This window comes from Cyanistes caeruleus, unplaced genomic scaffold (genome assembly GCF_971803275.1).
Source record: "Cyanistes caeruleus unplaced genomic scaffold, bCyaCae1.hap1.1 HAP1_SCAFFOLD_69, whole genome shotgun sequence".
Lineage (NCBI taxonomy): Eukaryota > Metazoa > Chordata > Aves > Passeriformes > Paridae > Cyanistes > Cyanistes caeruleus.
Genome location: NW_028255886.1, coordinates 599,209 through 626,840, shown reverse-complemented (window position 1 = coordinate 626,840; position 27,632 = coordinate 599,209). Strand labels below are relative to the sequence as shown.

Here is a 27,632-nt window from a genome sequence, read left to right as displayed (position 1 = left end):
AAGACAAGGAGGAAGACATGGTCTTGGGATGAAGACCGATGCCAGCAGCAGAACAGGCAGGTGCTCCCCACAGGCAGAGTGGGTCCCCTGCTGCCAGCCTGGGGCCGGGCTGGGCACTCCCTGCTCAGGGACACGCTAGCCCATGCACTGCATTCTGCTGGCCATCCCTGGCCCGGCCTGGGCTTGCTGTGGGCCACACAAGCCTTGTTCCAGTGCCTGGGCCACAGCCCCCAGCCAGGCTCCCTTCTGGCAGCAGAGTCCCACTGGGCCAGTGTCCCAGCCCGGCAGCACATGGAACACCCTTCCGTGCCTGACTGCACTGACCGTGCTACTTGTTTTTCTTGCAGGACTTAGGGACATCACAGACACAGATGCCACCCTGCTGTACATACGTCTTACAGTTGTTGTGTTCAGGATAGAGGTTTTAGAGTTTGTTTAAGTTGCCTGTAAATACGTTTCATAGAGTTTTGTTAGATCTGTTCTCAGGTAAATAGGTTCTATAGTTTGTTGTTGTTGTTGTTGTTACCAATATTCTTACAGTGTAAATATGTGGTGTAGTTCATTCTTGTTCCTTTTCTTCTACAGATAAACAGTCTTTGATTTTCACACCCCAGTTCTCTTTGCATTTTCTTCGGGCACATTTGCAAAGCTGTGGGTTGTTTCGGGAACAATGTTTGCAGGACTCTAAAAAGAGTATCAAAACCGCTCTGCCACACTCTCAGCTGCTGCTGCTGCCCCAAAAAGCACTGGCTGGCTTTGCTCACACAATCACAGTTGTGGTGGCATTTCTACCACACCACTGGACAGCGATGTTTTCCCTCTTCTCCTGGAAATACCTACAGCACTTGTGGGTAGCAAGGCAAACATGAGCCTCTTTTAGTGGCCCTTGAAATTGGACATGTGAAATGAGGCACACAAAGCCACAGGCCAGCTGAACCTGGCATCTCTGAATGGGTCTTTACATTCTTCCCAGGAAGATGAATGGCAATCACTATTTTGGCAGGGAGGAAAGTGCATCAGCTAGCAATTTGCTGTAGAAAATGTGCTTTCTGCTCCTCTCACAGCCAAAACTCCTACCCATTTCTTGGAAGTCCTTCTTAGATAAGGACCGTGTTCAACTGAGTGACAGTGAAGCCAAATGGCAATGCCGCAATCAATTGTCCTGTACACAATCTCCTTCATCCACGTGGAAGGTTACTCACGGGCACACAAGAGGACGGAAGAAACCCAAATGCATCGTTGGACATAATAAAATCAGACGTGTTGAGGGATGAAGAAATCTTGCAGAGATATGGAAAGCTGCCCTGAAAACCCAGTTCGGGGAGAGCCTGAGCTCTTTTGTGCTTCTAGGCCTGAAGATGCTCAGCACCTTTCCCAGATGCTCAGCAGGCAGTAGGATTGTGCCTGAATCTGGCTCTGGAAATGCCAGTGCCTCAACTGAGAGCTGTGGCAATGATTTCCATTGCATGGAGAGGGGCCACAGTCCTGCAAGAGTCTTTCAGCAGAGCAAACAGCAGCCTGGAGGGTGGGCAATGCTGCATCTGGACCACTGCATGCTCATCCTTCACCACAATGCAGAGCTGCCATGGATCACTTTTTCCATTTCTCCTGTTGGATATGTTTTGGAGAAGTTGTTCTAGGTGGCTTTGGATGGTGATCCAAGTAGGAAGCAGCCATTTGCCTGCTGTGATATCCTTACAACTAGTCCTAACTTCTCATTGCCTTTGGTTTGATTGGGGCTGTTTTATCTGTTTGTTTGATTGGTTTCTTTGGGTTGGTTTCTTTGTGTTTTTCTCTCTTTTGCTTGGAGTTTCTTTTCCTTTTTTAGAAATGACTGGTGAAGTTGGCACAAGCAAACTCCAGAAAACGTAAAGCAGGCTTGACTTTCCAGAAATTGCTTTTGGCTGGCTTTAGCTGCATTCCCCAGGATCACGATCAGCAGTAGATATTTGCAGGTTTTGCTCTGCATCCTCAGCCTGCCCAGATGTTGTTCAGTGTTTCAGCAGTGGAGAAGACGATGGATATTTTGCTAAACCTCCTTTCAAACAACAAAACTTGGGTTAGCACGACAGAAAAGAAGAAAAGAAAATCTTCGCCAGTTAGAACAGAGCCAGAGTCCCACCATTTCCCCCTCCACTTTGCTTTCTTTTCTACATTTAGAGGTAAAGCTTCCATCTCCAAAAGCTTCCATCTCTCACTTCCTGATGTAGCCATTTGCTACCCTTTAGCCTTGACTGCCACGCATCAGACTGCTGTCCGTGTGGGGCTGGGGATGCTCAGCCTGGAAAGAGAAGGGGGCTGGCGAGGCCTCCCTGCAGCTCTAGGAAAGATGGGCACAGAGAGGAGAAGCCTTTCAACTGCAGGAGTGAGCTTGAAGTTGGATCTAATGAAGCTGCTCTTTTCCACTCCGGCTGCTGGGGCACTGGCCCAGGCTGTGCACAGAGGCTGGGGATGCTCCATCCTTGGCAACATCCAAGGCCAGCTGGGAGCGGGGCTCTGAGCAACCTATTCTGGGCGAAGATTGCTCCGCTTGGAACAAGATGGTCTTTAGGGTCCCTTCCAAGCCCAAGCACCCAGGGATTCCATCATTCATTCTACGGTCTCCGTTGTCCACTTCAGCCTGGGCCTGAACTCCTGGCGGTGATGTCACAGTGCACGCTCCAGCTAGAACTTCCAGCATCCAGCAACGGCCACAACACAACCCTTGGCTCCTTGTGCCAGCACGCTCTTCATTCACCCTGCTCCAAGCCTACCCCTGTCACCTTGTTGCCACCTGCTCCCTGATTCCCCCAGCAGTCCCCAAAGCTCCCCATCGCTTGGATTTTGCTCTCCATCCCTGCAGGATATCTGCATTTGTTCCAAAAGAGGTATGGTACTATTCCACGGAGGCGGACGCCCCGCAGCTGCCTGGCTGGGCTGGAGCTCTGTGGGACAGGGTGGGAAAGGGACCCCACGCTGAAATTTTGCTACCTCTGCAGGCTGGCACAGACGGAGAGGAGGAGACGGACGTCGATACACAGACTGATAGAGAAGAAGCCATGGAAGTGGACGCAGAGGACACTGGAGAGGAAGAGATGGATGTGGATATGTACGAGACAGAGGAAGAGATGGAGGTGGAAACGAAAGTTTATATTGAAGAGATGGATATTGATCTAAAAGACAAGGAGGAAGACATGGTCTTGGGATGAAGACCGATGCCAGCAGCAGAACAGGCAGGTGCTCCCCACAGGCAGAGTGGGTCCCCTGCTGCCAGCCTGGGGCCGGGCTGGGCACTCCCTGCTCAGGGACACGCTAGCCCATGCACTGCATTCTGCTGGCCATCCCTGGCCTGGCCTGGGCTTGCTGTGGGCCACACAAGCCCTGTTCCAGTGCCTGGGCCACAGCCCCCAGCCAGGCTCCCTTCTGGCAGCAGAGTCCCACTGGGCCAGTGTCCCAGCCCGGCAGCACATGCAACACCCTTCCGTGCCTGACTGCACTGACCGTGCTACTTGTTTTTCCTTCCAGGACTTAGGGACATCACAGACACAGATGCCACCCTGCTGTACATACGTTTTACAGTTGTTGTGTTCAGGATAGAGGTTTTAGAGTTTGTTTAAGTTGTCTGTAAATACGTTTCATAGAGTTTTGTTAGAGCTGTTCTCAGGTAAATAGGTTCTATAGTTTGTTGTTGTTGTTGTTGTTGTTGTTGTTGTTACCAATATTCTTACAGTGTAAATATGTGGTGTAGTTCATTCTTGTTCCTTTTCTTCTACAGATAAACAGTCTTTGATTTTCACACCCCAGTTCTCTTTGCATTTTCTTCGGGCACATTTGCAAAGCTGTGGCTTGTTTCGGGAACAATGTTTGCAGGACTCTAAAAAGGGTATCAAAACCGCTCTGCCACACTCTCAGCTGCTGCTGCTGCCCCAAAAAGCACTGGCTGGCTTTGCTCACACAATCACAGTTGTGGTGGCATTTCTACCACACCACAGGACAGCGATGTTTTCCCTCTTCTCCTGGAAATACCTACAGCACTTGTGGGTAGCAAGGCAAACATGAGCCTCTTTTAGTGGCCCTTGAAATTGGACATGTGAAATGAGGCACACAAAGCCACAGGCCAGCTGAACCTGGCATCTCTGAATGGGTCTTTACATTCTTCCCAGGAAGATGAATGGCAATCACTATTTTGGCAGGGAGGAAAGTGCATCAGCTAGCAATTTGCTGTAGAAAATGTGCTTTCTGCTCCTCTCACAGCCAAAACTCCTACCCATTTCTTGGAAGTCCTTCTTAGATAAGGACCGTGTTCAACTGAGTGACAGTGAAGCCAAATGGCAATGCCGCAATCAATTGTCCTGTACACAATCTCCTTCATCCACGTGGAAGGTTACTCACGGGCACACAAGAGGACGGAAGAAACCCAAATGCATCGTTGGACATAATGAAGTCAGACGTGTTGAGGGATGAAGAAATCTTGCAGAGATATGGAAAGCTGCCCTGAAAACCCAGTTCGGGGAGAGCCTGAGCTCTTTTGTGCTTCTAGGCCTGAAGATGCTCAGCACCTTTCCCAGATGCTCAGCAGGCAGTAGGATTGTGCCTGAATCTGGCTCTGGAAATGCCAGTGCCTCGACTGAGAGCTGTGGCAGAGTCTTTCAGCAGAGCAAACAGCAGCCTGGAGGGTGGGCAGTGCTGCATCTGGACCACTGCATGCTCATCCTTCACCACAATGCAGAGCTGCCATGGATCACTTTTTCCATTTCTCCTGTTGGATATGTTTTGGAGAAGTTGTTCTAGGTGGCTTTGGATGGTGATCCAAGTAGGAAGCAGCCATTTGCCTGCTGTGATATCCTTACAACTAGTCCTAACTTCTCATTGCCTTTGGTTTGATTGGGGGTGTTTTATCTGTTTGTTTGATTGGTTTCTTTGGGTTGGTTTCTTTGTGTTTTTCTCTCTTTTGCTTGGAGTTTCTTTTCCTTTTTTAGAAATGACTGGTGAAGTTGGCACAACCAAACTCCAGAAAACGTAAAGCAGGCTTGACTTTCCAGAAATTGCTTTTGGCTGGCTTTAGCTGCATTCCCCAGGATCACGATCAGCAGTAGATATTTGCAGGTTTTGCTCTGCATCCTCAGCCTGCCCAGGTGTTGTTCAGTGTTTCAGCAGTGGAGAAGACGATGGATATTTTGCTAAACCTCCTTTCAAACAACAAAACTTGGGTTAGCACGACAGAAAAGAAGAAAAGAAAATCTTTGCCAGTTAGAACAGAGCCAGAGTCCCACCATTTCCCCCTCCACTTCTCTTTCTTTTCTACATTTAGAGGTAAAGCTTCCATCTCCAAAAGCTTCCATCTCTCACTTCCTGATGTAGCCATTTGCTAGCCTTTAGCCTTGACTGCCACGCATCGGACTGCTGTCCGTGTGGGGCTGGGGATGCTCAGCCTGGAAAGAGAAGGGGGCTGGCGAGGCCTCCCTGCAGCTCTAGGAAAGATGGGCACAGAGAGGAGAAGCCTTTCAACTGCAGGAGTGAGCTTGAAGTTGGATCTAATGAAGCTGCTCTTTTCCACTCCGGCTGCTGGGCCACTGGCCCAGGCTGTGCACAGAGGCTGGGGATGCTCCATCCTTGGCAACATCCAAGGCCAGCTGGGAGCGGGGCTCTGAGCAACCTATTCTGGGCGAAGATTGCTCCGCTTGGAACAAGATGGTCTTTAGGGTCCCTTCCAAGCCCAAGCACCCAGGGATTCCATCATTCATTCTACGGTCTCCGTTGTCCACTTCAGCCTGGGCCTCAACTCCTGGCGGTGATGTCACAGTGCACGCTCCAGCTAGAACTTCCAGCATCCAGTAACGGCCACAACACAACCCTTGGCTCCTTGTGCCAGCACGCTCTTCATTCACCCTGCTCCAAGCCTACCCCTGTCACCTTGTTGCCACCTGCTCCCTGATTCCCCCAGCAGTCCCCAAAGCTCCCCATCGCTTGGATTTTGCTCTCCATCCCTGCAGGATGTCTGCATTTGTTCCAAAAGAGCTATGGTACTATTCCACGGAGGCGGACACCCCGCAGCTGCCTGGCTGGGCTGGAGCTCTGTGGGACAGGGTGGGAAATTTTGCTACCTCTGCAGGCTGGCACAGACCGAGAGGAGGAGACGGACGTCGATACACAGACTGATAGAGAAGAAGCCATGGAAGTGGACGCAGAGGACACTGGAGAGGAAGAGATGGATGTGGATATGTATGAGACAGAGGAAGAGATGGAGGTGGAAACGAAAGATTATATTGAAGAGATGGATATTGATCTAAAAGACAAGGAGGAAGACATGGTCTTGGGATGAAGACCGATGCCAGCAGCAGAACAGGCAGGTGCTCCCCACAGGCAGAGTGGGTCCCCTGCTGCCAGCCTGGGGCCGGGCTGGGCACTCCCTGCTCAGGGACACGCTAGCCCATGCACTGGATTCTGCTGGCCATCCCTGGCCCGGCCTGGGCTTGCTGTGGGCCACACAAGCCCTGTTCCAGTGCCTGGGCCACAGCCCCCAGCCAGGCTCCCTTCTGGCAGCAGAGTCCCACTGGGCCAGTGTCCCAGCCCGGCAGCACATGCAACACCCTTCCGTGCCTGACTGCACTGACCGTGCTACTTGTTTTTCTTCCAGGACTTAGGGACATCACAGACACAGATGCCACCCTGCTGTACATACGTCTTACAGTTGTTGTGTTCAGGATAGAGGTTTTAGAGTTTGTTTAAGTTGCCTGTAAATACGTTTCATAGAGTTTTGTTAGATCTGTTCTCAGGTAAATAGGTTCTATAGTTTGTTGTTGTTGTTGTTGTTGTTACCAATATTCTTACAGTGTAAATATGTGGTGTAGTTCATTCTTGTTCCTTTTCTTCTACAGATAAACAGTCTTTGATTTTCACACCCCAGTTCTCTTTGCATTTTCTTCGGGCACATTTGCAAAGCTGTGGCTTGTTTCGGGAACAATGTTTGCAGGACTCTAAAAAGAGTATCAAAACCGCTCTGCCACACTCTCAGCTGCTGCTGCTGCCCCAAAGAGCACTGGCTGGCTTTGCTCACACAATCACAGTTGTGGTGGCATTTCTACCACACCACTGGACAGCGATGTTTTCCCTCTTCTCCTGGAAATACCTACAGCACTTGTGGGTAGCAAGGCAAACATGAGCCTCTTTTAGTGGCCCTTGAAATTGGACATGTGAAATGAGGCACACAAAGCCACAGGCCAGCTGAACCTGGCATCTCTGAATGGGTCTTTACATTCTTCCCAGGAAGATGAATGGCAATCACTATTTTGGCAGGGAGGAAAGTGCATCAGCTAGCAATTTGCTGTAGAAAATGTGCTTTCTGCTCCTCTCACAGCCAAAACTCCTACCCATTTCTTGGAAGTCCTTCTTAGATAAGGACCGTGTTCAACTGAGTGACAGTGAAGCCAAATGGCAATGCCGCAATCAATTGTCCTGTACACAATCTCCTTCATCCACGTGGAAGGTTACTCACGGGCACACAAGAGGACGGAAGAAACCCAAATGCATCGTTGGACATAATAAAGTCAGACGGGTTGAGGGATGAAGAAATCTTGCAGAGATATGGAAAGCTGCCCTGAAAACCCAGTTCGGGGAGAGCCTGAGCTCTTTTGTGCTTCTAGGCCTGAAGATGCTCAGCACCTTTCCCAGATGCTCAGCAGGCAGTAGAATTGTGCCTGAATCTGGCTCTGGAAATGCCAGTGCCTCGACTGAGAGCTGTGGCAGAGTCTTTCAGCAGAGCAAACAGCAGCCTGGAGGGTGGGCAGTGCTGCATCTGGACCACTGCATGCTCATCCTTCACCACAATGCAGAGCTGCCATGGATCACTTTTTCCATTTCTCCTGTTGGATATGTTTTGGAGAAGTTGTTCTAGGTGGCTTTGGATGGTGATCCAAGTAGGAAGCAGCCATTCGCCTGCTGTGATATCCTTACAACTAGTCCTAACTTCTCATTGCCTTTGGTTTGATTGGGGGTGTTTTATCTGTTTGTTTGATTGGTTTCTTTGGGTTGGTTTCTTTGTGTTTTTCTCTCTTTTGCTTGGAGTTTCTTTTCCTTTTTTAGAAATGACTGGTGAAGTTGGCACAACCAAACTCCAGAAAACGTAAAGCAGGCTTGACTTTCCAGAAATTGCTTTTGGCTGGCTTTAGCTGCATTCCCCAGGATCACGATCAGCAGTAGATATTTGCAGGTTTTGCTCTGCATCCTCAGCCTGCCCAGGTGTTGTTCAGTGTTTCAGCAGTGGAGAAGACGATGGATATTTTGCTAAACCTCCTTTCAAACAACAAAACTTGGGTTAGCACGACAGAAAAGAAGAAAAGAAAATCTTTGCCAGTTAGAACAGAGCCAGAGTCCCACCATTTCCCCCTCCACTTTTCTTTCTTTTCTACATTTAGAGGTAAAGCTTCCATCTCCAAAAGCTTCCATCTCTCACTTCCTGATGTAGCCATTTGCTAGCCTTTAGCCTTGACTGCCACGCATCGGACTGCTGTCCGTGTGGGGCTGGGGATGCTCAGCCTGGAAAGAGAAGGGGGCTGGCGAGGCCTCCCTGCAGCTCTAGGAAAGATGGGCACAGAGAGGAGAAGCCTTTCAACTGCAGGAGTGAGCTTGAAGTTGGATCTAATGAAGCTGCTCTTTTCCACTCCGGCTGCTGGGCCACTGGCCCGGGCTGTGCACAGAGGCTGGGGATGCTCCATCCTTGGCAACATCCAAGGCCAGCTGGGAGCGGGGCTCTGAGCAACCTATTCTGGGCGAAGATTGCTCCGCTTGGAACAAGATGGTCTTTAGGGTCCCTTCCAAGCCCAAGCACCCAGGGATTCCATCATTCATTCTACGGTCTCCGTTGTCCACTTCAGCCTGGGCCTGAACTCCTGGCGGTGATGTCACAGTGCACGCTCCAGCTAGAACTTCCAGCATCCAGCAACGGCCACAACACAACCCTTGGCTCCTTGTGCCAGCACGCTCTTCATTCACCCTGCTCCAAGCCTACCCCTGTCACCTTGTTGCCACCTGCTCCCTGATTCCCCCAGCAGTCCCCAAAGCTCCCCATCGCTTGGATTTTGCTCTCCATCCCTGCAGGATGTCTGCATTTGTTCCAAAATAGGTATGGTACTATTCCACGGAGGCGGACACCCCGCAGCTGCCTGGCTGGGCTGGAGCTCTGTGGGACAGGCTGGGAAATTTTGCTACCTCTGCAGGCTGGCACAGACCGAGAGGAGGAGACGGACGTCGATACACAGACTGATAGAGAAGAAGCCATGGAAGTGGACGCAGAGGACACTGGAGAGGAAGAGATGGATGTGGATATGTACGAGACAGAGGAAGAGATGGAGGTGGAAACGAAAGATTCTATTGAAGAGATGGATATTGATCTAAAAGACAAGGAGGAAGACATGGTCTTGGGATGAAGACCGATGCCAGCAGCAGAACAGGCAGGTGCTCCCCACAGGCAGAGTGGGTCCCCTGCTGCCAGCCTGGGGCCGGGCTGGGCACTCCCTGCTCAGGGACACGCTAGCCCATGCACTGCATTCTGCTGGCCATCCCTGGCCCGGCCTGGGCTTGCTGTGGGCCACACAAGCCCTGTTCCAGTGCCTGGGCCACAGCCCCCAGCCAGGCTCCCTTCTGGCAGCAGAGTCCCACTGGGCCAGTGTCCCAGCCCGGCAGCACATGGAACACCCTTCCGTGCCTGACTGCACTGACCGTGCTACTTGTTTTTCTTCCAGGACTTAGGGACATCACAGACACAGATGCCACCCTGCTGTACATACGTCTTACAGTTGTTGTGTTCAGGATAGAGGTTTTAGAGTTTGTTTAAGTTGCCTGTAAATACGTTTCATAGAGTTTTGTTAGATCTGTTCTCAGGTAAATAGGTTCTATAGTTTGTTGTTGTTGTTGTTGTTACCAATATTCTTACAGTGTAAATATGTGGTGTAGTTCATTCTTGTTCCTTTTCTTCTACAGATAAACAGTCTTTGATTTTCACACCCCAGTTCTCTTTGCATTTTCTTCGGGCACATTTGCAAAGCTGTGGCTTGTTTCGGGAACAATGTTTGCAGGACTCTAAAAAGAGTATCAAAACCGCTCTGCCACACTCTCAGCTGCTGCTGCTGCCCCAAAAAGCACTGGCTGGCTTTGCTCACACAATCACAGTTGTGGTGGCATTTCTACCACACCACTGGACAGCGATGTTTTCCCTCTTCTCCTGGAAATACCTACAGCACTTGTGGGTAGCAAGGCAAACATGAGCCTCTTTTAGTGGCCCTTGAAATTGGACATGTGAAATGAGGCACACAAAGCCACAGGCCAGCTGAACCTGGCATCTCTGAATGGGTCTTTACATTCTTCCCAGGAAGATGAATGGCAATCACTATTTTGGCAGGGAGGAAAGTGCATCAGCTAGCAATTTGCTGTAGAAAATGTGCTTTCTGCTCCTCTCACAGCCAAAACTCCTACCCATTTCTTGGAAGTCCTTCTTAGATAAGGACCGTGTTCAACTGAGTGACAGTGAAGCCAAATGGCAATGCCGCAATCAATTGTCCTGTACACAATCTCCTTCATCCACGTGGAAGGTTACTCACGGGCACACAAGAGGACGGAAGAAACCCAAATGCATCGTTGGACATAATAAAGTCAGACGGGTTGAGGGATGAAGAAATCTTGCAGAGATATGGAAAGCTGCCCTGAAAACCCAGTTCGGGGAGAGCCTGAGCTCTTTTGTGCTTCTAGGCCTGAAGATGCTCAGCACCTTTCCCAGATGCTCAGCAGACAGTAGAATTGTGCCTGAATCTGGCTCTGGAAATGCCAGTGCCTCGACTGAGAGCTGTGGCAGAGTCTTTCAGCAGAGCAAACAGCAGCCTGGAGGGTGGGCAGTGCTGCATCTGGACCACTGCATGCTCATCCTTCACCACAATGCAGAGCTGCCATGGATCACTTTTTCCATTTGTCCTGTTGGATATGTTTTGGAGAAGTTGTTCTAGGTGGCTTTGGATGGTGATCCAAGTAGGAAGCAGCCATTCGCCTGCTGTGATATCCTTACAACTAGTCCTAACTTCTCATTGCCTTTGGTTTGATTGGGGCTGTTTTATCTGTTTGTTTGATTGGTTTCTTTGGGTTGGTTTCTTTGTGTTTTTCTCTCTTTTGCTTGGAGTTTCTTTTCCTTTTTTAGAAATGACTGGTGAAGTTGGCACAACCAAACTCCAGAAAACGTAAAGCAGGCTTGACTTTCCAGAAATTGCTTTTGGCTGGCTTTAGCTGCATTCCCCAGGATCACGATCAGCAGTAGATATTTGCAGGTTTTGCTCTGCATCCTCAGCCTGCCCAGGTGTTGTTCAGTGTTTCAGCAGTGGAGAAGACGATGGATATTTTGCTAAACCTCCTTTCAAACAACAAAACTTGGGTTAGCACGACAGAAAAGAAGAAAAGAAAATCTTTGCCAGTTAGAACAGAGCCAGAGTCCCACCATTTCCCCCTCCACTTTTCTTTCTTTTCTACATTTAGAGGTAAAGCTTCCATCTCCAAAAGCTTCCATCTCTCACTTCCTGATGTAGCCATTTGCTACCCTTTAGCCTTGACTGCCACGCATCGGACTGCTGTCCGTGTGGGGCTGGGGATGCTCAGCCTGGAAAGAGAAGGGGGCTGGCGAGGCCTCCCTGCAGCTCTAGGAAAGATGGGCACAGAGAGGAGAAGCCTTTCAACTGCAGGAGTGAGCTTGAAGTTGGATCTAATGAAGCTGCTCTTTTCCACTCCGGCTGCTGGGCCACTGGCCCAGGCTGTGCACAGAGGCTGGGGATGCTCCATCCTTGGCAACATCCAAGGCCAGCTGGGAGCGGGGCTCTGAGCAACCTATTCTGGGCGAAGATTGCTCCGCTTGGAACAAGATGGTCTTTAGGGTCCCTTCCAAGCCCAAGCACCCAGGGATTCCATCATTCATTCTACGGTCTCCGTTGTCCACTTCAGCCTGGGCCTCAACTCCTGGCGGTGATGTCACAGTGCACGCTCCAGCTAGAACTTCCAGCATCCAGCAACGGCCACAACACAACCCTTGGCTCCTTGTGCCAGCACGCTCTTCATTCACCCTGCTCCAAGCCTACCCCTGTCACCTTGTTGCCACCTGCTCCCTGATTCCCCCAGCAGTCCCCAAAGCTCCCCATCGCTTGGATTTTGCTCTCCATCCCTGCAGGATGTCTGCATTTGTTCCAAAAGAGGTATGGTACTATTCCACGGAGGCGGACGCCCCGCAGCTGCCTGGCTGGGCTGGAGCTCTGTGGGACAGGGTGGGAAAGGGACCCCACGCTGAAATTTTGCTACCTCTGCAGGCTGGCACAGACGGAGAGGAGGAGACGGACGTCGATACACAGACTGATAGAGAAGAAGCCATGGAAGTGGACGCAGAGGACACTGGAGAGGAAGAGATGGATGTGGATATGTACGAGACAGAGGAAGAGATGGAGGTGGAAACGAAAGTTTATATTGAAGAGATGGATATTGATCTAAAAGACAAGGAGGAAGACATGGTCTTGGGATGAAGACCGATGCCAGCAGCAGAACAGGCAGGTGCTCCCCACAGGCAGAGTGGGTCCCCTGCTGCCAGCCTGGGGCCGGGCTGGGCACTCCCTGCTCAGGGACACGCTAGCCCATGCACTGGATTCTGCTGGCCATCCCTGGCCTGGCCTGGGCTTGCTGTGGGCCACACAAGCCCTGTTCCAGTGCCTGGGCCACAGCCCCCAGCCAGGCTCCCTTCTGGCAGCAGAGTCCCACTGGGCCAGTGTCCCAGCCCGGCAGCACATGCAACACCCTTCCGTGCCTGACTGCACTGACCGTGCTACTTGTTTTTCCTTCCAGGACTTAGGGACATCACAGACACAGATGCCACCCTGCTGTACATACGTTTTACAGTTGTTGTGTTCAGGATAGAGGTTTTAGAGTTTGTTTAAGTTGTCTGTAAATACGTTTCATAGAGTTTTGTTAGAGCTGTTCTCAGGTAAATAGGTTCTATAGTTTGTTGTTGTTGTTGTTGTTGTTGTTGTTGTTACCAATATTCTTACAGTGTAAATATGTGGTGTAGTTCATTCTTGTTCCTTTTCTTCTACAGATAAACAGTCTTTGATTTTCACACCCCAGTTCTCTTTGCATTTTCTTCGGGCACATTTGCAAAGCTGTGGGTTGTTTCGGGAACAATGTTTGCAGGACTCTAAAAAGGGTATCAAAACCGCTCTGCCACACTCTCAGCTGCTGCTGCTGCCCCAAAAAGCACTGGCTGGCTTTGCTCACACAATCACAGTTGTGGTGGCATTTCTACCACACCACAGGACAGCGATGTTTTCCCTCTTCTCCTGGAAATACCTACAGCACTTGTGGGTAGCAAGGCAAACATGAGCCTCTTTTAGTGGCCCTTGAAATTGGACATGTGAAATGAGGCACACAAAGCCACAGGCCAGCTGAACCTGGCATCTCTGAATGGGTCTTTACATTCTTCCCAGGAAGATGAATGGCAATCACTATTTTGGCAGGGAGGAAAGTGCATCAGCTAGCAATTTGCTGTAGAAAATGTGCTTTCTGCTCCTCTCACAGCCAAAACTCCTACCCATTTCTTGGAAGTCCTTCTTAGATAAGGACCGTGTTCAACTGAGTGACAGTGAAGCCAAATGGCAATGCCGCAATCAATTGTCCTGTACACAATCTCCTTCATCCACGTGGAAGGTTACTCACGGGCACACAAGAGGACGGAAGAAACCCAAATGCATCGTTGGACATAATGAAGTCAGACGTGTTGAGGGATGAAGAAATCTTGCAGAGATATGGAAAGCTGCCCTGAAAACCCAGTTCGGGGAGAGCCTGAGCTCTTTTGTGCTTCTAGGCCTGAAGATGCTCAGCACCTTTCCCAGATGCTCAGCAGGCAGTAGGATTGTGCCTGAATCTGGCTCTGGAAATGCCAGTGCCTCGACTGAGAGCTGTGGCAGAGTCTTTCAGCAGAGCAAACAGCAGCCTGGAGGGTGGGCAGTGCTGCATCTGGACCACTGCATGCTCATCCTTCACCACAATGCAGAGCTGCCATGGATCACTTTTTCCATTTCTCCTGTTGGATATGTTTTGGAGAAGTTGTTCTAGGTGGCTTTGGATGGTGATCCAAGTAGGAAGCAGCCATTTGCCTGCTGTGATATCCTTACAACTAGTCCTAACTTCTCATTGCCTTTGGTTTGATTGGGGGTGTTTTATCTGTTTGTTTGATTGGTTTCTTTGGGTTGGTTTCTTTGTGTTTTTCTCTCTTTTGCTTGGAGTTTCTTTTCCTTTTTTAGAAATGACTGGTGAAGTTGGCACAACCAAACTCCAGAAAACGTAAAGCAGGCTTGACTTTCCAGAAATTGCTTTTGGCTGGCTTTAGCTGCATTCCCCAGGATCACGATCAGCAGTAGATATTTGCAGGTTTTGCTCTGCATCCTCAGCCTGCCCAGGTGTTGTTCAGTGTTTCAGCAGTGGAGAAGACGATGGATATTTTGCTAAACCTCCTTTCAAACAACAAAACTTGGGTTAGCACGACAGAAAAGAAGAAAAGAAAATCTTTGCCAGTTAGAACAGAGCCAGAGTCCCACCATTTCCCCCTCCACTTCTCTTTCTTTTCTACATTTAGAGGTAAAGCTTCCATCTCCAAAAGCTTCCATCTCTCACTTCCTGATGTAGCCATTTGCTAGCCTTTAGCCTTGACTGCCACGCATCGGACTGCTGTCCGTGTGGGGCTGGGGATGCTCAGCCTGGAAAGAGAAGGGGGCTGGCGAGGCCTCCCTGCAGCTCTAGGAAAGATGGGCACAGAGAGGAGAAGCCTTTCAACTGCAGGAGTGAGCTTGAAGTTGGATCTAATGAAGCTGCTCTTTTCCACTCCGGCTGCTGGGCCACTGGCCCAGGCTGTGCACAGAGGCTGGGGATGCTCCATCCTTGGCAACATCCAAGGCCAGCTGGGAGCGGGGCTCTGAGCAACCTATTCTGGGCGAAGATTGCTCCGCTTGGAACAAGATGGTCTTTAGGGTCCCTTCCAAGCCCAAGCACCCAGGGATTCCATCATTCATTCTACGGTCTCCGTTGTCCACTTCAGCCTGGGCCTCAACTCCTGGCGGTGAAGTCACAGTGCACGCTCCAGCTAGAACTTCCAGCATCCAGTAACGGCCACAACACAACCCTTGGCTCCTTGTGCCAGCACGCTCTTCATTCACCCTGCTCCAAGCCTACCCCTGTCACCTTGTTGCCACCTGCTCCCTGATTCCCCCAGCAGTCCCCAAAGCTCCCCATCGCTTGGATTTTGCTCTCCATCCCTGCAGGATGTCTGCATTTGTTCCAAAAGAGCTATGGTACTATTCCACGGAGGCGGACACCCCGCAGCTGCCTGGCTGGGCTGGAGCTCTGTGGGACAGGGTGGGAAATTTTGCTACCTCTGCAGGCTGGCACAGACGGAGAGGAGGAGACGGACGTCGATACACAGACTGATAGAGAAGAAGCCATGGAAGTGGACGCAGAGGACACTGGAGAGGAAGAGATGGATGTGGATATGTATGAGACAGAGGAAGAGATGGAGGTGGAAACGAAAGATTATATTGAAGAGATGGATATTGATCTAAAAGACAAGGAGGAAGACATGGTCTTGGGATGAAGACCGATGCCAGCAGCAGAACAGGCAGGTGCTCCCCACAGGCAGAGTGGGTCCCCTGCTGCCAGCCTGGGGCCGGGCTGGGCACTCCCTGCTCAGGGACACGCTAGCCCATGCACTGGATTCTGCTGGCCATCCCTGGCCCGGCCTGGGCTTGCTGTGGGCCACACAAGCCCTGTTCCAGTGCCTGGGCCACAGCCCCCAGCCAGGCTCCCTTCTGGCAGCAGAGTCCCACTGGGCCAGTGTCCCAGCCCGGCAGCACATGCAACACCCTTCCGTGCCTGACTGCACTGACCGTGCTACTTGTTTTTCTTGCAGGACTTAGGGACATCACAGACACAGATGCCACCCTGCTGTACATACGTCTTACAGTTGTTGTGTTCAGGATAGAGGTTTTAGAGTTTGTTTAAGTTGCCTGTAAATACGTTTCATAGAGTTTTGTTAGATCTGTTCTCAGGTAAATAGGTTCTATAGTTTGTTGTTGTTGTTGTTGTTGTTACCAATATTCTTACAGTGTAAATATGTGGTGTAGTTCATTCTTGTTCCTTTTCTTCTACAGATAAACAGTCTTTGATTTTCACACCCCAGTTCTCTTTGCATTTTCTTCGGGCACATTTGCAAAGCTGTGGCTTGTTTCGGGAACAATGTTTGCAGGACTCTAAAAAGAGTATCAAAACCGCTCTGCCACACTCTCAGCTGCTGCTGCTGCCCCAAAGAGCACTGGCTGGCTTTGCTCACACAATCACAGTTGTGGTGGCATTTCTACCACACCACTGGACAGCGATGTTTTCCCTCTTCTCCTGGAAATACCTACAGCACTTGTGGGTAGCAAGGCAAACATGAGCCTCTTTTAGTGGCCCTTGAAATTGGACATGTGAAATGAGGCACACAAAGCCACAGGCCAGCTGAACCTGGCATCTCTGAATGGGTCTTTACATTCTTCCCAGGAAGATGAATGGCAATCACTATTTTGGCAGGGAGGAAAGTGCATCAGCTAGCAATTTGCTGTAGAAAATGTGCTTTCTGCTCCTCTCACAGCCAAAACTCCTAGCCATTTCTTGGAAGTCCTTCTTAGATAAGGACCGTGTTCAACTGAGTGACAGTGAAGCCAAATGGCAATGCCGCAATCAATTGTCCTGTACACAATCTCCTTCATCCACGTGGAAGGTTACTCACGGGCACACAAGAGGACGGAAGAAACCCAAATGCATCGTTGGACATAATAAAGTCAGACGGGTTGAGGGATGAAGAAATCTTGCAGAGATATGGAAAGCTGCCCTGAAAACCCAGTTCGGGGAGAGCCTGAGCTCTTTTGTGCTTCTAGGCCTGAAGATGCTCAGCACCTTTCCCAGATGCTCAGCAGACAGTAGAATTGTGCCTGAATCTGGCTCTGGAAATGCCAGTGCCTCGACTGAGAGCTGTGGCAGAGTCTTTCAGCAGAGCAAACAGCAGCCTGGAGGGTGGGCAGTGCTGCATCTGGACCACTGCATGCTCATCCTTCACCACAATGCAGAGCTGCCATGGATCACTTTTTCCATTTGTCCTGTTGGATATGTTTTGGAGAAGTTGTTCTAGGTGGCTTTGGATGGTGATCCAAGTAGGAAGCAGCCATTCGCCTGCTGTGATATCCTTACAACTAGTCCTAACTTCTCATTGCCTTTGGTTTGATTGGGGCTGTTTTATCTGTTTGTTTGATTGGTTTCTTTGGGTTGGTTTCTTTGTGTTTTTCTCTCTTTTGCTTGGAGTTTCTTTTCCTTTTTTAGAAATGACTGGTGAAGTTGGCACAACCAAACTCCAGAAAACGTAAAGCAGGCTTGACTTTCCAGAAATTGCTTTTGGCTGGCTTTAGCTGCATTCCCCAGGATCACGATCAGCAGTAGATATTTGCAGGTTTTGCTCTGCATCCTCAGCCTGCCCAGGTGTTGTTCAGTGTTTCAGCAGTGGAGAAGACGATGGATATTTTGCTAAACCTCCTTTCAAACAACAAAACTTGGGTTAGCACGACAGAAAAGAAGAAAAGAAAATCTTTGCCAGTTAGAACAGAGCCAGAGTCCCACCATTTCCCCCTCCACTTTTCTTTCTTTTCTACATTTAGAGGTAAAGCTTCCATCTCCAAAAGCTTCCATCTCTCACTTCCTGATGTAGCCATTTGCTACCCTTTAGCCTTGACTGCCACGCATCGGACTGCTGTCCGTGTGGGGCTGGGGATGCTCAGCCTGGAAAGAGAAGGGGGCTGGCGAGGCCTCCCTGCAGCTCTAGGAAAGATGGGCACAGAGAGGAGAAGCCTTTCAACTGCAGGAGTGAGCTTGAAGTTGGATCTAATGAAGCTGCTCTTTTCCACTCCGGCTGCTGGGGCACTGGCCCAGGCTGTGCACAGAGGCTGGGGATGCTCCATCCTTGGCAACATCCAAGGCCAGCTGGGAGCGGGGCTCTGAGCAACCTATTCTGGGCGAAGATTGCTCCGCTTGGAACAAGATGGTCTTTAGGGTCCCTTCCAAGCCCAAGCACCCAGGGATTCCATCATTCATTCTACGGTCTCCGTTGTCCACTTCAGCCTGGGCCTCAACTCCTGGCGGTGATGTCACAGTGCACGCTCCAGCTAGAACTTCCAGCATCCAGCAACGGCCACAACACAACCCTTGGCTCCTTGTGCCAGCACGCTCTTCATTCACCCTGCTCCAAGCCTACCCCTGTCACCTTGTTGCCACCTGCTCCCTGATTCCCCCAGCAGTCCCCAAAGCTCCCCATCGCTTGGATTTTGCTCTCCATCCCTGCAGGATGTCTGCATTTGTTCCAAAAGAGGTATGGTACTATTCCACGGAGGCGGACGCCCCGCAGCTGCCTGGCTGGGCTGGAGCTCTGTGGGACAGGGTGGGAAAGGGACCCCACGCTGAAATTTTGCTACCTCTGCAGGCTGGCACAGACGGAGAGGAGGAGACGGACGTCGATACACAGACTGATAGAGAAGAAGCCATGGAAGTGGACGCAGAGGACACTGGAGAGGAAGAGATGGATGTGGATATGTACGAGACAGAGGAAGAGATGGAGGTGGAAACGAAAGTTTATATTGAAGAGATGGATATTGATCTAAAAGACAAGGAGGAAGACATGGTCTTGGGATGAAGACCGATGCCAGCAGCAGAACAGGCAGGTGCTCCCCACAGGCAGAGTGGGTCCCCTGCTGCCAGCCTGGGGCCGGGCTGGGCACTCCCTGCTCAGGGACACGCTAGCCCATGCACTGGATTCTGCTGGCCATCCCTGGCCTGGCCTGGGCTTGCTGTGGGCCACACAAGCCCTGTTCCAGTGCCTGGGCCACAGCCCCCAGCCAGGCTCCCTTCTGGCAGCAGAGTCCCACTGGGCCAGTGTCCCAGCCCGGCAGCACATGCAACACCCTTCCGTGCCTGACTGCACTGACCGTGCTACTTGTTTTTCCTTCCAGGACTTAGGGACATCACAGACACAGATGCCACCCTGCTGTACATACGTTTTACAGTTGTTGTGTTCAGGATAGAGGTTTTAGAGTTTGTTTAAGTTGTCTGTAAATACGTTTCATAGAGTTTTGTTAGAGCTGTTCTCAGGTAAATAGGTTCTATAGTTTGTTGTTGTTGTTGTTGTTGTTGTTGTTGTTACCAATATTCTTACAGTGTAAATATGTGGTGTAGTTCATTCTTGTTCCTTTTCTTCTACAGATAAACAGTCTTTGATTTTCACACCCCAGTTCTCTTTGCATTTTCTTCGGGCACATTTGCAAAGCTGTGGGTTGTTTCGGGAACAATGTTTGCAGGACTCTAAAAAGGGTATCAAAACCGCTCTGCCACACTCTCAGCTGCTGCTGCTGCCCCAAAAAGCACTGGCTGGCTTTGCTCACACAATCACAGTTGTGGTGGCATTTCTACCACACCACAGGACAGCGATGTTTTCCCTCTTCTCCTGGAAATACCTACAGCACTTGTGGGTAGCAAGGCAAACATGAGCCTCTTTTAGTGGCCCTTGAAATTGGACATGTGAAATGAGGCACACAAAGCCACAGGCCAGCTGAACCTGGCATCTCTGAATGGGTCTTTACATTCTTCCCAGGAAGATGAATGGCAATCACTATTTTGGCAGGGAGGAAAGTGCATCAGCTAGCAATTTGCTGTAGAAAATGTGCTTTCTGCTCCTCTCACAGCCAAAACTCCTACCCATTTCTTGGAAGTCCTTCTTAGATAAGGACCGTGTTCAACTGAGTGACAGTGAAGCCAAATAGCAATGCCGCAATCAATTGTCCTGTACACAATCTCCTTCATCCACGTGGAAGGTTACTCACGGGCACACAAGAGGACGGAAGAAACCCAAATGCATCGTTGGACATAATGAAGTCAGACGTGTTGAGGGATGAAGAAATCTTGCAGAGATATGGAAAGCTGCCCTGAAAACCCAGTTCGGGGAGAGCCTGAGCTCTTTTGTGCTTCTAGGCCTGAAGATGCTCAGCACCTTTCCCAGATGCTCAGCAGGCAGTAGGATTGTGCCTGAATCTGGCTCTGGAAATGCCAGTGCCTCAACTGAGAGCTGTGGCAAGGATTTCCATTGCATGGAGAGGGGCCACAGTCCTGCAAGAGTCTTTCAGCAGAGCAAACAGCAGCCTGGAGGGTGGGCAATGCTGCATCTGGACCACTGCATGCTCATCCTTCACCACAATGCAGAGCTGCCATGGATCACTTTTTCCATTTCTCCTGTTGGATATGTTTTGGAGAAGTTGTTCTAGGTGGCTTTGGATGGTGATCCAAGTAGGAAGCAGCCATTCGCCTGCTGTGATATCCTTACAACTAGTCCTAACTTCTCATTGCCTTTGGTTTGATTGGGGGTGTTTTATCTGTTTGTTTGATTGGTTTCTTTGGGTTGGTTTCTTTGTGTTTTTCTCTCTTTTGCTTGGAGTTTCTTTTCCTTTTTTAGAAATGACTGGTGAAGTTGGCACAACCAAACTCCAGAAAACGTAAAGCAGGCTTGACTTTCCAGAAATTGCTTTTGGCTGGCTTTAGCTGCATTCCCCAGGATCACGATCAGCAGTAGATATTTGCAGGTTTTGCTCTGCATCCTCAGCCTGCCCAGATGTTGTTCAGTGTTTCAGCAGTGGAGAAGACGATGGATATTTTGCTAAACCTCCTTTCAAACAACAAAACTTGGGTTAGCACGACAGAAAAGAAGAAAAGAAAATCTTCGCCAGTTAGAACAGAGCCAGAGTCCCACCATTTCCCCCTCCACTTTGCTTTCTTTTCTACATTTAGAGGTAAAGCTTCCATCTCCAAAAGCTTCCATCTCTCACTTCCTGATGTAGCCATTTGCTACCCTTTAGCCTTGACTGCCACGCATCAGACTGCTGTCCGTGTGGGGCTGGGGATGCTCAGCCTGGAAAGAGAAGGGGGCTGGCGAGGCCTCCCTGCAGCTCTAGGAAAGATGGGCACAGAGAGGAGAAGCCTTTCAACTGCAGGAGTGAGCTTGAAGTTGGATCTAATGAAGCTGCTCTTTTCCACTCCGGCTGCTGGGCCACTGGCCCGGGCTGTGCACAGAGGCTGGGGATGCTCCATCCTTGGCAACATCCAAGGCCAGCTGGGAGCGGGGCTCTGAGCAACCTATTCTGGGCGAAGATTGCTCCGCTTGGAACAAGATGGTCTTTAGGGTCCCTTCCAAGCCCAAGCACCCAGGGATTCCATCATTCATTCTACGGTCTCCGTTGTCCACTTCCGCCTGGGCCTGAACTCCTGGCGGTGATGTCACAGTGCACGCTCCAGCTAGAACTTCCAGCATCCAGCAACGGCCACAACACAACCCTTGGCTCCTTGTGCCAGCACGCTCTTCATTCACCCTGCTCCAAGCCTACCCCTGTCACCTTGTTGCCACCTGCTCCCTGATTCCCCCAGCAGTCCCCAAAGCTCCCCATCGCTTGGATTTTGCTCTCCATCCCTGCAGGATGTCTGCATTTGTTCCAAAAGAGGTATGGTACTATTCCACGGAGGCGGACGCCCCGCAGCTGCCTGGCTGGGCTGGAGCTCTGTGGGACAGGGTGGGAAAGGGACCCCACGCTGAAATTTTGCTACCTCTGCAGGCTGGCACAGACGGAGAGGAGGAGACGGACGTCGATACACAGACTGATAGAGAAGAAGCCATGGAAGTGGACGCAGAGGACACTGGAGAGGAAGAGATGGATGTGGATATGTACGAGACAGAGGAAGAGATGGAGGTGGAAACGAAAGTTTATATTGAAGAGATGGATATTGATCTAAAAGACAAGGAGGAAGACATGGTCTTGGGATGAAGACCGATGCCAGCAGCAGAACAGGCAGGTGCTCCCCACAGGCAGAGTGGGTCCCCTGCTGCCAGCCTGGGGCCGGGCTGGGCACTCCCTGCTCAGGGACACGCTAGCCCATGCACTGGATTCTGCTGGCCATCCCTGGCCTGGCCTGGGCTTGCTGTGGGCCACACAAGCCCTGTTCCAGTGCCTGGGCCACAGCCCCCAGCCAGGCTCCCTTCTGGCAGCAGAGTCCCACTGGGCCAGTGTCCCAGCCCGGCAGCACATGCAACACCCTTCCGTGCCTGACTGCACTGACCGTGCTACTTGTTTTTCCTTCCAGGACTTAGGGACATCACAGACACAGATGCCACCCTGCTGTACATACGTTTTACAGTTGTTGTGTTCAGGATAGAGGTTTTAGAGTTTGTTTAAGTTGTCTGTAAATACGTTTCATAGAGTTTTGTTAGAGCTGTTCTCAGGTAAATAGGTTCTATAGTTTGTTGTTGTTGTTGTTGTTGTTGTTGTTGTTACCAATATTCTTACAGTGTAAATATGTGGTGTAGTTCATTCTTGTTCCTTTTCTTCTACAGATAAACAGTCTTTGATTTTCACACCCCAGTTCTCTTTGCATTTTCTTCGGGCACATTTGCAAAGCTGTGGGTTGTTTCGGGAACAATGTTTGCAGGACTCTAAAAAGGGTATCAAAACCGCTCTGCCACACTCTCAGCTGCTGCTGCTGCCCCAAAAAGCACTGGCTGGCTTTGCTCACACAATCACAGTTGTGGTGGCATTTCTACCACACCACAGGACAGCGATGTTTTCCCTCTTCTCCTGGAAATACCTACAGCACTTGTGGGTAGCAAGGCAAACATGAGCCTCTTTTAGTGGCCCTTGAAATTGGACATGTGAAATGAGGCACACAAAGCCACAGGCCAGCTGAACCTGGCATCTCTGAATGGGTCTTTACATTCTTCCCAGGAAGATGAATGGCAATCACTATTTTGGCAGGGAGGAAAGTGCATCAGCTAGCAATTTGCTGTAGAAAATGTGCTTTCTGCTCCTCTCACAGCCAAAACTCCTACCCATTTCTTGGAAGTCCTTCTTAGATAAGGACCGTGTTCAACTGAGTGACAGTGAAGCCAAATAGCAATGCCGCAATCAATTGTCCTGTACACAATCTCCTTCATCCACGTGGAAAGTTACTCACGGGCACACAAGAGGACGGAAGAAACCCAAATGCATCGTTGGACATAATGAAGTCAGACGTGTTGAGGGATGAAGAAATCTTGCAGAGATATGGAAAGCTGCCCTGAAAACCCAGTTCGGGGAGAGCCTGAGCTCTTTTGTGCTTCTAGGCCTGAAGATGCTCAGCACCTTTCCCAGATGCTCAGCAGGCAGTAGGATTGTGCCTGAATCTGGCTCTGGAAATGCCAGTGCCTCAACTGAGAGCTGTGGCAAGGATTTCCATTGCATGGAGAGGGGCCACAGTCCTGCAAGAGTCTTTCAGCAGAGCAAACAGCAGCCTGGAGGGTGGGCAATGCTGCATCTGGACCACTGCATGCTCATCCTTCACCACAATGCAGAGCTGCCATGGATCACTTTTTCCATTTCTCCTGTTGGATATGTTTTGGAGAAGTTGTTCTAGGTGGCTTTGGATGGTGATCCAAGTAGGAAGCAGCCATTCGCCTGCTGTGATATCCTTACAACTAGTCCTAACTTCTCATTGCCTTTGGTTTGATTGGGGGTGTTTTATCTGTTTGTTTGATTGGTTTCTTTGGGTTGGTTTCTTTGTGTTTTTCTCTCTTTTGCTTGGAGTTTCTTTTCCTTTTTTAGAAATGACTGGTGAAGTTGGCACAACCAAACTCCAGAAAACGTAAAGCAGGCTTGACTTTCCAGAAATTGCTTTTGGCTGGCTTTAGCTGCATTCCCCAGGATCACGATCAGCAGTAGATATTTGCAGGTTTTGCTCTGCATCCTCAGCCTGCCCAGATGTTGTTCAGTGTTTCAGCAGTGGAGAAGACGATGGATATTTTGCTAAACCTCCTTTCAAACAACAAAACTTGGGTTAGCACGACAGAAAAGAAGAAAAGAAAATCTTCGCCAGTTAGAACAGAGCCAGAGTCCCACCATTTCCCCCTCCACTTTGCTTTCTTTTCTACATTTAGAGGTAAAGCTTCCATCTCCAAAAGCTTCCATCTCTCACTTCCTGATGTAGCCATTTGCTACCCTTTAGCCTTGACTGCCACGCATCGGACTGCTGTCCGTGTGGGGCTGGGGATGCTCAGCCTGGAAAGAGAAGGGGGCTGGCGAGGCCTCCCTGCAGCTCTAGGAAAGATGGGCACAGAGAGGAGAAGCCTTTCAACTGCAGGAGTGAGCTTGAAGTTGGATCTAATGAAGCTGCTCTTTTCCACTCCGGCTGCTGGGCCACTGGCCCGGGCTGTGCACAGAGGCTGGGGATGCTCCATCCTTGGCAACATCCAAGGCCAGCTGGGAGCGGGGCTCTGAGCAACCTATTCTGGGCGAAGATTGCTCCGCTTGGAACAAGATGGTCTTTAGGGTCCCTTCCAAGCCCAAGCACCCAGGGATTCCATCATTCATTCTACGGTCTCCGTTGTCCACTTCAGCCTGGGCCTGAACTCCTGGCGGTGATGTCACAGTGCACGCTCCAGCTAGAACTTCCAGCATCCAGCAACGGCCACAACACAACCCTTGGCTCCTTGTGCCAGCACGCTCTTCATTCACCCTGCTCCAAGCCTACCCCTGTCACCTTGTTGCCACCTGCTCCCTGATTCCCCCAGCAGTCCCCAAAGCTCCCCATCGCTTGGATTTTGCTCTCCATCCCTGCAGGATGTCTGCATTTGTTCCAAAAGAGCTATGGTACTATTCCACGGAGGCGGACACCCCGCAGCTGCCTGGCTGGGCTGGAGCTCTGTGGGACAGGATGGGAAATTTTGCTACCTCTGCAGGCTGGCACAGACGGAGAGGAGACGGACGTCGATACACAGACTGATAGAGAAGAAGCCATGGAAGTGGACGGAGAGGATACTGGAGAGCAAGAGATGGATGTGGATATGTACGAGAGAGAGGAAGAGATGGAGGTGGAAACGAAAGATTCTATTGAAGAGATGGATATTGATCTAAAAGACAAGGAGGAAGACATGGTCTTGGGATGAAGACCGATGCCAGCAGCAGAACAGGCAGGTGCTCCCCACAGGCAGAGTGGGTCCCCTGCTGCCAGCCTGGGGCCGGGCTGGGCACTCCCTGCTCAGGGACACGCTAGCCCATGCACTGCATTCTGCTGGCCATCCCTGGCCCGGCCTGGGCTTGCTGTGGGCCACACAAGCCCTGTTCCAGTGCCTGGGCCACAGCCCCCAGCCAGGCTCCCTTCTGGCAGCAGAGTCCCACTGGGCCAGTGTCCCAGCCCGGCAGCACATGGAACACCTTTCCGTGCCTGACTGCACTGACCGTGCTACTTGTTTTTCTTCCAGGACTTAGGGACATCACAGACACAGATGCCACCCTGCTGTACATACGTCTTACAGTTGTTGTGTTCAGGATAGAGGTTTTAGAGTTTGTTTAAGTTGCCTGTAAATACGTTTCATAGAGTTTTGTTAGATCTGTTCTCAGGTAAATAGGTTCTATAGTTTGTTGTTGTTGTTGTTGTTACCAATATTCTTACAGTGTAAATATGTGGTGTAGTTCATTCTTGTTCCTTTTCTTCTACAGATAAACAGTCTTTGATTTTCACACCCCAGTTCTCTTTGCATTTTCTTCGGGCACATTTGCAAAGCTGTGGCTTGTTTCGGGAACAATGTTTGCAGGACTCTAAAAAGAGTATCAAAACCGCTCTGCCACACTCTCAGCTGCTGCTGCTGCCCCAAAAAGCACTGGCTGGCTTTGCTCACACAATCACAGTTGTGGTGGCATTTCTACCACACCACTGGACAGCGATGTTTTCCCTCTTCTCCTGGAAATACCTACAGCACTTGTGGGTAGCAAGGCAAACATGAGCCTCTTTTAGTGGCCCTTGAAATTGGACATGTGAAATGAGGCACACAAAGCCACAGGCCAGCTGAACCTGGCATCTCTGAATGGGTCTTTACATTCTTCCCAGGAAGATGAATGGCAATCACTATTTTGGCAGGGAGGAAAGTGCATCAGCTAGCAATTTGCTGTAGAAAATGTGCTTTCTGCTCCTCTCACAGCCAAAACTCCTACCCATTTCTTGGAAGTCCTTCTTAGATAAGGACCGTGTTCAACTGAGTGACAGTGAAGCCAAATGGCAATGCCGCAATCAATTGTCCTGTACACAATCTCCTTCATCCACGTGGAAGGTTACTCACGGGCACACAAGAGGACGGAAGAAACCCAAATGCATCGTTGGACATAATAAAGTCAGACGGGTTGAGGGATGAAGAAATCTTGCAGAGATATGGAAAGCTGCCCTGAAAACCCAGTTCGGGGAGAGCCTGAGCTCTTTTGTGCTTCTAGGCCTGAAGATGCTCAGCACCTTTCCCAGATGCTCAGCAGGCAGTAGAATTGTGCCTGAATCTGGCTCTGGAAATGCCAGTGCCTCGACTGAGAGCTGTGGCAGAGTCTTTCAGCAGAGCAAACAGCAGCCTGGAGGGTGGGCAGTGCTGCATCTGGACCACTGCATGCTCATCCTTCACCACAATGCAGAGCTGCCATGGATCACTTTTTCCATTTCTCCTGTTGGATATGTTTTGGAGAAGTTGTTCTAGGTGGCTTTGGATGGTGATCCAAGTAGGAAGCAGCCATTCGCCTGCTGTGATATCCTTACAACTAGTCCTAACTTCTCATTGCCTTTGGTTTGATTGGGGGTGTTTTATCTGTTTGTTTGATTGGTTTCTTTGGGTTGGTTTCTTTGTGTTTTTCTCTCTTTTGCTTGGAGTTTCTTTTCCTTTTTTAGAAATGACTGGTGAAGTTGGCACAACCAAACTCCAGAAAACGTAAAGCAGGCTTGACTTTCCAGAAATTGCTTTTGGCTGGCTTTAGCTGCATTCCCCAGGATCACGATCAGCAGTAGATATTTGCAGGTTTTGCTCTGCATCCTCAGCCTGCCCAGGTGTTGTTCAGTGTTTCAGCAGTGGAGAAGACGATGGATATTTTGCTAAACCTCCTTTCAAACAACAAAACTTGGGTTAGCACGACAGAAAAGAAGAAAAGAAAATCTTTGCCAGTTAGAACAGAGCCAGAGTCCCACCATTTCCCCCTCCACTTTTCTTTCTTTTCTACATTTAGAGGTAAAGCTTCCATCTCCAAAAGCTTCCATCTCTCACTTCCTGATGTAGCCATTTGCTACCCTTTAGCCTTGACTGCCACGCATCGGACTGCTGTCCGTGTGGGGCTGGGGATGCTCAGCCTGGAAAGAGAAGGGGGCTGGCGAGGCCTCCCTGCAGCTCTAGGAAAGATGGGCACAGAGAGGAGAAGCCTTTCAAATGCAGGAGTGAGCTTGAAGTTGGATCTAATGAAGCTGCTCTTTTCCACTCCGGCTGCTGGGCCACTGGCCCGGGCTGTGCACAGAGGCTGGGGATGCTCCATCCTTGGCAACATCCAAGGCCAGCTGGGAGCGGGGCTCTGAGCAACCTATTCTGGGCGAAGATTGCTCCGCTTGGAACAAGATGGTCTTTAGGGTCCCTTCCAAGCCCAAGCACCCAGGGATTCCATCATTCATTCTACGGTCTCCGTTGTCCACTTCAGCCTGGGCCTCAA

General features: G+C 50.3%; 1 long non-coding RNA gene across 1 annotated transcript; it reads left to right on the top strand.

Moving 5' to 3' along the window:
- Nucleotides 1-585: 585 nt before the first annotated feature.
- LOC147646972 (uncharacterized) lies at nt 586-5,313 on the top strand. The gene is made up of 3 exons (XR_015281674.1): nt 586-2,867; nt 2,979-3,212; nt 3,505-5,313. It is a non-coding gene; the product is annotated as an uncharacterized LOC147646972 (long non-coding RNA).
- Nucleotides 5,314-27,632: the final 22,319 nt, after the last annotated feature.